The 11,241-nt window shown below is 49.2% G+C and overlaps 2 long non-coding RNA genes across 2 annotated transcripts; both read left to right on the top strand.

The window, feature by feature from the left end:
• Positions 1-891: 891 nt before the first annotated feature.
• Positions 892-2,068, top strand: LOC120903010. The gene is made up of 2 exons (XR_005739520.1): positions 892-1,078; positions 1,500-2,068. It is a non-coding gene; the product is annotated as an uncharacterized LOC120903010 (long non-coding RNA).
• Positions 2,069-2,885: 817 nt separating this feature from the next.
• Positions 2,886-11,198, top strand: LOC120903012. The gene is made up of 3 exons (XR_005739522.1): positions 2,886-3,281; positions 3,394-3,627; positions 11,035-11,198. It is a non-coding gene; the product is annotated as an uncharacterized LOC120903012 (long non-coding RNA).
• Positions 11,199-11,241: the final 43 nt, after the last annotated feature.

The following is an 11,241-nucleotide window of genomic DNA, read 5'->3' as shown; positions in this document are numbered from 1 at the left end:
CGGAAAAAAACCGGGACGACGACCACACCACGCGGCGGATCGTGTGCTCCAAGTGTGTGTGTTTGTGTGTGCCGATGACGGGGCGTTGCGTGTGTGTGGACTCGCCGCGCGTTCTTATCGCAAAATTGCCAACGCAGCGCCAAAACCAAAATGGTTTCGCTCTCTCCCGCTCTACCCGCACACTCCCTGCTGCACCTTCTACCCTTCCTCCTGTAAGTATCCTTACTCTCGCACTTCTCTATTCAGCACACACTGAACGCTGCTGGGGAGCAGCAGCACACGTTTCTTTTGTTTTTTTTGCGGAACGGAATTGTAGTAGCCATTGCTGCTTCTGTTTTTTTGGCACACCACACTTGTCTGTTGTCTGCACCCCAGGGGCGGCTTTTGTTCTTTTCATTGCCTGTGGTTCTACGAAATAATGTGAGCCTCGTGTCTTTTCTCATCCACCGGCGCGCGCGCGTCCGTCACGAATCATCACAAAATGTTCAGAGCACAAGAAACGCTTCTCCGCGCAAAGGGAATTGATATTAATTTCCTCGAAAGCCAATTCAATTGAACTGAGAGTGCATGCCGGCGCGCATCTGTTTCTTCGGCCTGCCCCGAAACGTAACTTCTGAAAACGTGGCAATACAAACTCGCCCCCAAAAAAGGGCGACACTTTTTCACTACCCAATTTCTGCGTGATGTTCCAGCTGGAAGAGCTGGCAAGCAACTGAACTGCCCGGTTTCGAAAACACACGCGCGTACACTCTCCTCCGGTTAGCGAAAATCACAGCCCAGTCAGTCCTTCCACGCGAAACCCCAACACAGACGCACACACACACTGAGCCAGCAGCAAACGGGCGGCAGCAGCGTTAGACCGCGCGAACCACACCACTGCATTAGATGAGCCGCGGCGTGAATTTGAACAATAACTGACTTTTGTTACCGAGGAACGCCGAAGGAAAATGTGCTTCTTCAAATTCAAATGTGTATCCCCCCTCCCGGGCTGCTGATGTTGCTGCTGCTACAGCCAGTGCCCTTAGTCGCCCGTAGGAGTGAACGGGAGCACACGAACCGGCTCTGCAAGTGGAAGCAGGTAAGCGCGTTTGATACGGCATAGCGCGCTGCGGGTGAGCGAGCGAGAGCGAGAGTGGTCGCGTAGCAGGAGAAAGAAATGTGAGATGGCGCAAGCGCAAAGGAAGCGCGTGCGAGCGAGCGCACTAGTGTGTGGTGGAGTGTGACGGAGGGAGTGAGATAGCGAAATGCGGGAAGATCGCTATGGGTACTTTTACATTGTACGCGTGTAGTGCAGATAATATTGTGAGTTATTAGAAATCTGCTTCGATTATCTGACATGGTAATTCGAGATTAGGTTTTGTGCGATCAACGGAAAAGTAGGATTAGAAATGTACGTTGCCCAAACGGAGGAGTAAGGCCCGTGATAAAAGGAAATGACAACTTGTCAATGCTCTGACTCGCTCACACTAACGAAGTGGATCGTATCTTTCTCTTTCTAGCTACCGGGGGAGTACAGGAAGGAACACTGAATAAGTGATAAGCTGTCCGGGCGTTTCGAGTTTCGGCATGAGAAAACTTGAAACCAAAACTACACGACGATGACGATTCTGAAATTATTCATTAGACTTATCATAGAGTTTGACAATCGTTGAAGCAACTGATGCGTTTAGCCGTCCAGCAAGAGATAATTGGTTTAGCTTTGAGTGATATATTGCCGGACTGTTTCAGAACCGCTTGGATCGCTCCACCGTGTATCTAAAGCATATTCCAAGTTCCCTGGGACGTCGGTCACAACAAGCCTACGTCACGGAGGATTCTGCACAACCGTCGCTAAACGCCGCGTAGTTCACGGAGTCAACACATTGCCACAATCTCCACCTCTCCCATACTGGCCACCATGAAAAACGAAGAAGAGATAAACGTTGTCTGTAGCATTACCACCGGGTGTCGAGTGATGGCTGAGATTCTGTCGATCTCTGGCGGCAGCTTCTTCCCTCGCAGTGCCCCCGGCGGGTTCTGTACGACGATATAGCTGTCAATCATTCTATAATTAAGCGATTTCACGCCATCTCTTCTCTGTCGATGCCCCACGGACACACACGCACACGCACCATGCAACGAGCCCTGGTTAGACACTTTGTGGACACAAATGTCTGACGATCATGATCGTGTCGTTCGTGGCTTGCAGCTACTGGGGAGCCGGGGAAGTGTTTTGGGAACCCGCATTAGAATCGGGTTACGAATCGACTCCATTGGTGTGATAGCTATTGCACGTTAGCGACAGAAAGTCGACAGTATAAGATCAATGCCGATCGTTTCTTGATATACAGGACGATCACAGCAGGAGTGTCACATGGAGGCTACAACAAATAGCTCGTGCGCGCACTGTTGTGGCACAAGTCCCTGCGGGATCTCCCTAAGTCCCCCTCCCCAGCAAAAAAGCCAGATAAAGATACATTTTTTCTCTTGCGGATGTTCCCCGCATAGCAGAGAAGCCGGCAGCAGCAGGACGGTTCGAAATAGCAGAGCATAATCACACACACACAACGATCTCGGTCGGTCGTTCGGCGAAGGTAGACCAACTCGCACTCTGCGCGGCACTCTCGGGTCTCTCGGTTCCAAAAATAGTATTTATTTGGTATTCCATTCCTTTTCGGATGGTCCCGCCAACGGCCGTATTTTTAAACTGTCACATCTTGCCGACCGAATGACGACTGGGGGACACACAGCGATCGCGGCGCGGCACGGGCAGCCCCTTTTCCACAGGAACGTTTCAATTTGTCACCTCCCCCTCCCCCAATCAGCAAAACAGGATGCCTTCCGTGTGTCGCGCTCGAACGTGTCGATTAGATCTTGCATGTCATTGCTTGGAGGTTGCGGCCCACCAGACCCAGCCCACCAGAAAGCGGGCCCTTACTATCGCACGAAGTGTTGTCGTCGTCTCGCGATACATCGCCCGTGATGAGATCTTAATCGATCGAATGATAGATGAGTGAGGAAGTGGGCGAAATTGAAGCATTTACGGACGAAGCACCATCTCCAGCGGGATGCTTTCTTTTTCAACAACCCAACTAATGAAGGTCTGTAGGAGCCCGTCCGATAGCATGGGCACAGCCCCCTTGGAAACCCCCATTCTTGGGTGGAAGGTTACGTAATTTCGGAAACGGTGATGCAATGCGACTCGCTCCAAAAGTAAGGCACACCAGAAGCACCAGAACGGTTCCGTCTCCGATGAGTTGCGGTTGCCGCCCATCGGCACATCCAACCCCGGCCTATATGGGGTAAGTGTGTGAGCAATCATCATCCGCCGATAACCTCCGCGCGCAGAAGGTTATCACGGGGAGGGAAGCAAAAACAAAACAAAAAAAGGCAATAATGTTATTTCTTCCACAGCGCGTTCCTGAATTGTGCTGCTGATGTGGCCCCGGGAGACCGACCGAGATGATACAGAACCATGGCGGGATGTCGTGATTCGATTGGGCGAGGGCGCTGTTTGGATGCGGAGACCGTTGCGGGGCAGCACAATCGATGGTGGTGGAGGCACACTTTAGCACACAGTCCGAGGGATTGTGTGTCTGATAATGGGTCGCTAGCTTAAGCTAGGGCAGATGTGGTAATACCGTCTGTGTGAGTGCCTTCTATCTGACCCTACAGCCTGTTGACAGCTAGAGCAGGAGCAGCATCATCATTGCGAAAAATTATCGCCCTTGTGGTGGGCCAATATTGCCAAATGATGATGATGATGATGATGTTATGCTTTAGTCAGTTCACTCAGTTATAGGCTCATCGGTTCCAAATGCATGCAAACAAGGGAAGGTTTTGTTTGCCGATAGAGCGAACGAGTCCAGTCCAGCTCAGTAGAGCGCATTATTGATAAGCGCATCTCGTAACAGCGACCCCAACGCTGATGACCTACTGCTATGGCACGTTGTTCTTCGACTTGGTGATGCATTAATGAGCGAGCGAATGATTTATGCGTTGTTGGGCGTATGTGTGCTTTGCTTTTTAAAAATTAGCCACATCCTTTATCATCTCCTGAATGGCTGAAAACAGGAATTTTTGCAAGTGATTATTTGCACCATTTCTACATCAAAATCTGCTTGCCCTCCCTCCGCTCTCGCCATGCTCAAATGAGCTCATTGAACTAACAATTGTGATTAATGAGCTTTACGCATCGGTGAAGGTGAACATTCCGCTGCACGTTGTGTTGGTTAGGTTTAGTTTCGCGGCATTCCTTCCACTGTTGGAATGCGTGGTACTACCGCGCATTATTGGATGTTTCGAAGCATGTTGATTTGATGTTTGCGTTTTCTAATCAATAATTGCATCGTCAAACAAAATCCAAAAAAAAAAAAGGCAACAGAAACATGCCTTCATATTCCAACACATCTCAGCTCTTCTGCGTTAAACGCCGACTAACACACAACAGTGTAACAAGTAAAGTCGAAGCCAACGACATGGTATTACTTGAACCGTTTTTAATCCGATCCGGATTACGACGGAGAGGGCACTGTTTAAAGACATCGATTCTTAATGCAATGATTAGCGTATGTGCTGTCTTTCGTTTCGTTGTGTGTGCCTTCTGTCAACCTTCGGTGACTGCTTAAGTCTCCCCCCGGCTCCCCGATACATTATACACCCATCCTCCCCGTCTACGTCTAGTGGGGCTTTGCTTGCTCGGGCGTGCCTCTACCAGTCGAGCTATATTTAGTACGTTTGGCTGCTTAAATGCTCTTGCAAATGCTAGCTGAAAGCGATTGAGAACCCCACTGTGTGTCGTCAGAGGCGTACATGCGGTGGGCATGGTGTACGGAAGCTCTTCTGTCTCATACGTGAGAAGATTAATAAGTGTGTTTGGGGATATCAAGACGACGGTGTGTACCAGCTGTTACTTTGGTGGACTTTGGTGTCTTCCACCCCAAATCCAAATCCCCTTGACCGATCATATCTTTAATCGCGTACAAGATGTTTGAGTTGGTGGGTTTGGGACGTGCGGTGGGTGTCTTAAACATCTGCACCAATTTGTAGTAAACGGGTGCTTGAGTACTCTAGCACCCCCCCGTGGCCCCAAAACAGACCATTTGTCACATTATTACTATTACTACTAGCAAATAATTAGCGTGGCGCATTAAAATGGGCGCCCTCCCGCGCTACTGCTGCAAAGTGTGCGGACACGACCGCAGGAAACAAAGACTGCAGATAGCGTCCTCTGTATCCTCTGTCATGGGCTGTCAAGCATTACGGCGAACAGCGCTGTAAAACTGGCCGTGTTTTTGTCCATCTCCATGGTGGTGCCTCGTTTTGAAGTGATTTGTAAATAAATTACTGTTAATTGTACACGCTCCCGCACCACACGATGTTACAGGCCGACACCGTGATCCTCTTCCGTTTTGTATTGCGTACGGGTTTGTGGTGCGCACCAAGGCTAATGGTGAAGCGCCATCCCAAAATGAATGTTTTTATTCGTTGTGCTGCAAGCATGTTTTATTGAATGTGTGAGTGTTTGTGTGTAACCTGTTAAAGTTTGCTACCTTGTGTCATTAAACGTTTAGAATTGAGGAGTTTATAAAAAAGATAGCTTTTTTCTGGAAGCGGCGTTGTATTTGCGTACAAATTGTTTCATCATGGTCGTTTAGCTTCTTGCTTTCAAGTCATTGCGTGCCGGAATAGATAGAAATTTATTGAGGGATCTTCTGTGTACGGTAGAGTAGATGACTATATTGACGTTGATTTGTATATTGATTTTACGTCATAAACGTTCGATGTCGTCAACAATGACATCGCTGGAGCATGGAATCGCTTCCATTAGTTCCATGCCTGCTACCACGTGCTCGTCGTCAATTTGCTCGTGAAATATTGTTTTTTTCTTTTTCAACTGCTATCAATTCCACACTGCACAAAAGTAACGCTGGCAGTATGCCTACCCAAGGTGCACGAATTAATCAATTTAATTACCGTCTTCAGACGTCTTCAAGCGTCCAACGGTGTAAGGCGCGCGCGTTGGGGCGAAAGCTTATGCGTTTGGCGGCGTACCCCCGATGCGCCGATTTGCACAAACCTGATTAACAATCCAAAATGCAGAAAAGCAAACAAAAAATCCAATTAACCTCCTAGGCCTTCCTCTCTGGGGCGCTCGGTCTAGTGTGTGTGTGTGCGTAAGACGGCAGGCGAAGGATGACCCGGGCACTTTAAGGTTAATGATAGTGGTTTGTGGGTCCGCGAAGGTGCAAGGAGAGTGTAATGAACGCGCATCTCTGCCCCCTGCTCTGAACCCACCGAATCGAAGGACCGAAGAGGCCCTGATTGACGGCGCCTTGTGTGGGGAGGTTAAATGTTACTGATAGAGCAGAGCGGGCTTGTTGAAAAAAAAGACCAAGCAACATTGAAGATTATGCACTTTTTGCTGGCATCGTGGCCTGTAGTCTATCGTAATCCTTGAAATGATGATCATGACCAGTGCTCGTTGGTTTGGGAAGAAGGAATTGCTGGAGATAAAAACTTGAAGACAAATGTCCAAATTGTGAGGGATCAATGAGATCCTTCAACTAAATATCCCATTGATACCTCAGGACCATCCTTGAACTAAAGCGAAAGAGGAGTCTTTCAAATGAAATTGTAATGGAACTGTACATACTTATATTTTTTCATTTAAAACATTTAAGACATGTAAGTGTCAATCATATATTGGCTGCATGTCAATGCACAAAAACTAGCCCCTACGTCCCGGGGCTGTCATACTATTATGCCTAATGGTTTGGGTTTTTTAGACGTCTCTTCTCTGAGGGTGGCGATAAAAACGGGTTGAGCTTAAATGGCAAAAACAAAACGGCAACTGCAATTTGTCTCTTTGCAGAGATGATGTAACTAAAAACCACGCTCCATGCTGATGGCATCTACTGTACTGTCAAGGCTAGATGGTATTGCTCTCAAGGCCACACGCTGCTATCCACTGAAGTGTGTAGCGTCCACACGACACTAATGTAACGCTTTGTAACGCTGTACAAATCAATATTAAGGAAGGTTTTCTGGTAGGCAATGAGGTAGATTTATTTTACAAAACTACAAAACCTTCCCCCCAGTATATGAGGTCACGGCAGCTCAGGGCAGTCAGGGAGTACTTCAACGCGCTTGGCCATGCCCAATAAGTTAAAAAGCTTATATTTCAATGGTCGCACTCTCTGCGCGACCATCAAACCGCGGGACCATTCAATTAATCTGCATTTAATTAACAAGTTGAATACCCTCGGCATGGTATGGAGACCGACCACCCTTGGGAGTCGTTCGACCCGAGTCGGGCGGTCGGTCGGTCGGTCTCCGCGGGTGCAATGGCTGGCGTTGGTCCGAAGTTGACCACACGAACCATATGCACGAAAGTCGAGGGGAAGATACTTCATAAACAATGCTTGAACATTAGGCGAAATAGAACACAAGGGAATTGGATGTAGAAAGCTAACCTGTGTTGTAGGGAAAAGTTTGATACAAAAACTGACTCATCATCACTCCCTTAGAAGCATGCATGCTCATCAGAACACGATATGTACTTCAACAAAAGTGTATGTAAATGTCGGATCTTGTAAATCGATACCGACCAGATTGATCTGATTAATATGAGCCTAGGTTCACAATCAGACTCAGATCTCCCTTCTGCCTACTCAACCAGTTCCTAGAACCTTTCCCTCTCCACACCGTCAAAGCCAGGGCGACATAACCTTCTACCATTCCACGTGTAAGCTCGAAGTAAGAAGAAGTTAATTATCAACTACTGTTGCACCTGGCGCTCTGTATACTCCCCAGCCTCAGCTAAGCCAGTGGAGTTATTAAGAGTGATGCAGGGGAGACAAAAAAACAGACAGCCAGTTGATAGAATTGATCCCTCCTGCCATCTTCCGGCTTTGGAGCAACCGGTATCACTCAACACACACACACACACTGGTTGTCCTTGTACAAATCATCGGAACGGCCCCTGACACATTATCCGTTCGGTAGCCGTGACGCGTGCGTACCCGGTCGTATGGCATAACATATCAGCTGCTGTTGCTGCTGCTGCTGCTGCTCTTGGGGATCTGGATCGGGTTCTCTTGCCGGCATTTGCGAATGCGATCGGAACTCTACCATACCGGGAGGGTTGTCCTTGCCGTGTCGATCGACTGATCAGCGGTATATCGAATGGGGTTGGGGGCTTCGATGCGATTTATTACCTCAGAATGCTGCCCCTAATGGTTGGTGTAGGTGCGCTCTTGGTAATCAAATCCCGACTCCCCTTTGTCATGTTATTAAAACGTGCTAGATTGCTGTTTCACTCGTCGTCGTCGGGGTGGTAGATATATTAATATATCAAAACACACCTTGCACACCCCTTAGACGTGAATGGTTAGCGATTATTAGGCGGATTGGCGCATAGCAAGAGTGTGGTGGCTCAAGATCTTCTTCCAACCAGGTGAGCCTAGAGCTAATTTGCACAGTGCGTCAGTGTGAATAGCGGACGATTAATGTATATGACTGTGCGTCTTTTTTCTCTTTCTTCTCTACTTGTAGCCTTTCCTGCTTGAGCAGCAAAAACTGGAGGAACGATTGCCAGGTGCTGCTCCGCTACGCGTAGAGCAGCAGTATGCAAATTGATGTTTCTTTTTTTGCGCAAAAAAGCGCCTGACTGCGGGTCGACTCCCGGGATGGACGGACGGACGAGAGCGATTATCGATTGGCGGCTCACTCGGCGACCCTCGTGTGTGCTTTCGAGGCGGCGGCGGCGGCGGCATTGCATCCGCTTTCGCGCGTGGTGCAGAGGTCCCGCTTCCCTAAAGAGGTTCAGTTTTGGTGTGGCAGCAGCAGCAGCAGCAGCCGGTTCGCTGCTCCATCAAGGCTCGAATTAATGTTTGGAACCGGGAGCTAAAGCGGTACTGGTTTTATATGGCGATGGCTGGAGCGAGAGCAACCCAGGGCCGTTGCGTTGGGTTCATTGGATTAGCAGAACCTGCTGCTGCTGCTGCGTGTGTGACGCGTGCTGGTGTTGCGCGCGCTCTCGACATGTCACGCCACACCTGTACGTCGCCGCGTGTTGGCATCGGTTCAACGCAGGATCGATGAACTCTCTCAGGGGGTTTGGATGCCAAGGCATCGTGTGTGATGAGATCCTCTCCGCAGTCGATCCTTGTGAGCCGCGGCGATGTGTCAAAACCGCCACCGATCGTGACTCCGCACCGTCTGCCGCGGGGTCTCTGTAATTGCGCTGGCGGGTCGTCGGACTAATGGACTTTCACTTACAGCGTGCTACCGTTTTGGCACGTGTGAGAGTCATCCCAAGCGCTGGTCCTGTCCATCGCCATCATCCGTTGCTTGGTTGCGCGTAAAAGGCGTACGATCGCCAATGGCTGCGGAAAGAGCGGAGAGAGAGGAAGCGGCTGTCGGTTGGGTAACAACCACATTCACCTCGACACGGCACGACACGACACGACACGGCACGCACGAAGGGCAAAAGGAAATTTATTAAATTGTTGGCACACGCACACACACACACAGCGCACGTCGATGAAACCGGCAGCAGCTGGCGTCTCGTTTCGAATGTCGGTTTTGGGGGGGAGGGGTGGAGTTGAGTAAGTGAGTGGGTGATTGGGTGGGTGGATCGGTATTGGCTTTTCATCGTACGCACACGCGAGGAAAACGCTTGCTGGGGCATGCCATTTTCCTCCCCTTCGGTTTGGAGTGTGAGTTTTCCAAGCGACTGTGACGGACACGCGAAGGGTGAAACAAGGAGAGAGGAAGGTGGTGAGGGCAAAAAAGGCACAAAAAAACACACAAACCAACGGAACAATGTGTACAAGGAAGAAAGAGCTTGTGGCAATGGGAAGTAAAACACACACACATAACGCCTGGACGCCTTGTCCAAGTAGTACATCACCGCCTGCTCCGCTTTTCGATTGTAACCAAACGCACACGCTTGGTCCCACCGCCTACCCGCGCCTTCCTGACCTCGGACAAGAGAAATGGACGCGGCTTTCGCGCGAATAAAAAAGCGCATTTAGCTGCACTTTCTTCTGCACTTTGCGCACCAGCGTGGCGGTGATGGGGGGCGAGGGGCCGATGTCGACTCATCCTTAGGCGCAGGCCTTCTTCCTCCCTTGAAGCCCTCTCTAGTTTCGGTATTGCATGCGTTTGTGTGAGTGTGTGTCGAGTTAATGCACATTTCATTCCGCTTTTCGCTCTCTCTCGCATTGCGACCGGTGGTGCGACATGCATCAACGGTTCTTTGGCTGTTGTTCAATGCAAACGCGAGCTGTGTGTGTGGATGTTCGACACAAACACACACACACCTCGTCGGAGTAATGGGGAGGCTTTCATTTCGCTCCAAACCCCCCTGAGGTTTGGGGAGTGAATTGAAGGGCGCGCCAGGCATAGGTTTTCTTCTTATCCTTCCTGCGTGTTATCGTGGTTTTTGAGGGGCAAATACACACACACATATGGGTATAGAGGCAAAACCGCAACACCGTTGCATGCATCTTTCGTGCGAGCGTTCGTTTTCTTTGGTCTTTCGTGGCGTAACAGTTGACCATATGGGGACATCCATTTCAAAGGGGGCCCCCTTGTCCGTCGTGCCATTTTATGCCCTGCGTGTTTTTAGCAGGCATGGACTTTCGGACGATGCTTTGTCGTGGTGTGTGCGTTTTTCTTCGGCAAAACGGTAGAACGGAACAACAGAACGCAACCGGCAAAGGCTAATTTCTCTAGCGTCCATCTTTGAGTGCTTCGAAGGGCTCAAGAGAACGATGGGGGGAGAGAGAGTGAGACTGAAGAAGAAAAATTATGTCATTGCATCGATTTTATTCGTTGGCCTGGAGGTTCCTTTCGGTTGGTAATAAATTTAAAATCATTTATACCGACCGAGAGAGTGAGAAAGAGAACCCTTGATTACCATCGGTGCTGATCGGTGGTTGTGTCCATTCATCAACCGTGCTACGGTAGGCAGAGCAGTTGGGGTTGGCAACATTGTATCAGCTTGATGAGGATGAGGGATCTAATTGAAAATTCTATGATATCCAGGAATTAACGAACGGATTTTGGGAACGATATGAAAAATAACTGAAGATTAGTGGAACAATGCCCGATGCAAGAGGATTTCTTGGATATCTGGAGGTCCTCTGAATTGAAGATATATCGTTAGACATCATTTGAAGGAGTGTTGAACTCGGTATTGAAGGTAATTACCTCGGAACAATATCCAATATTTGGTTTGGTTGCCTAATGAGT

The sequence above is a fragment of the Anopheles arabiensis genome, chromosome 3 (genome assembly GCF_016920715.1).
Source record: "Anopheles arabiensis isolate DONGOLA chromosome 3, AaraD3, whole genome shotgun sequence".
NCBI classification, from domain to species: Eukaryota; Metazoa; Arthropoda; class Insecta; order Diptera; family Culicidae; genus Anopheles; species Anopheles arabiensis.
Note: the sequence above shows the minus strand (reverse complement) of the source record. Positions and strands in the feature narration are given on the sequence as shown.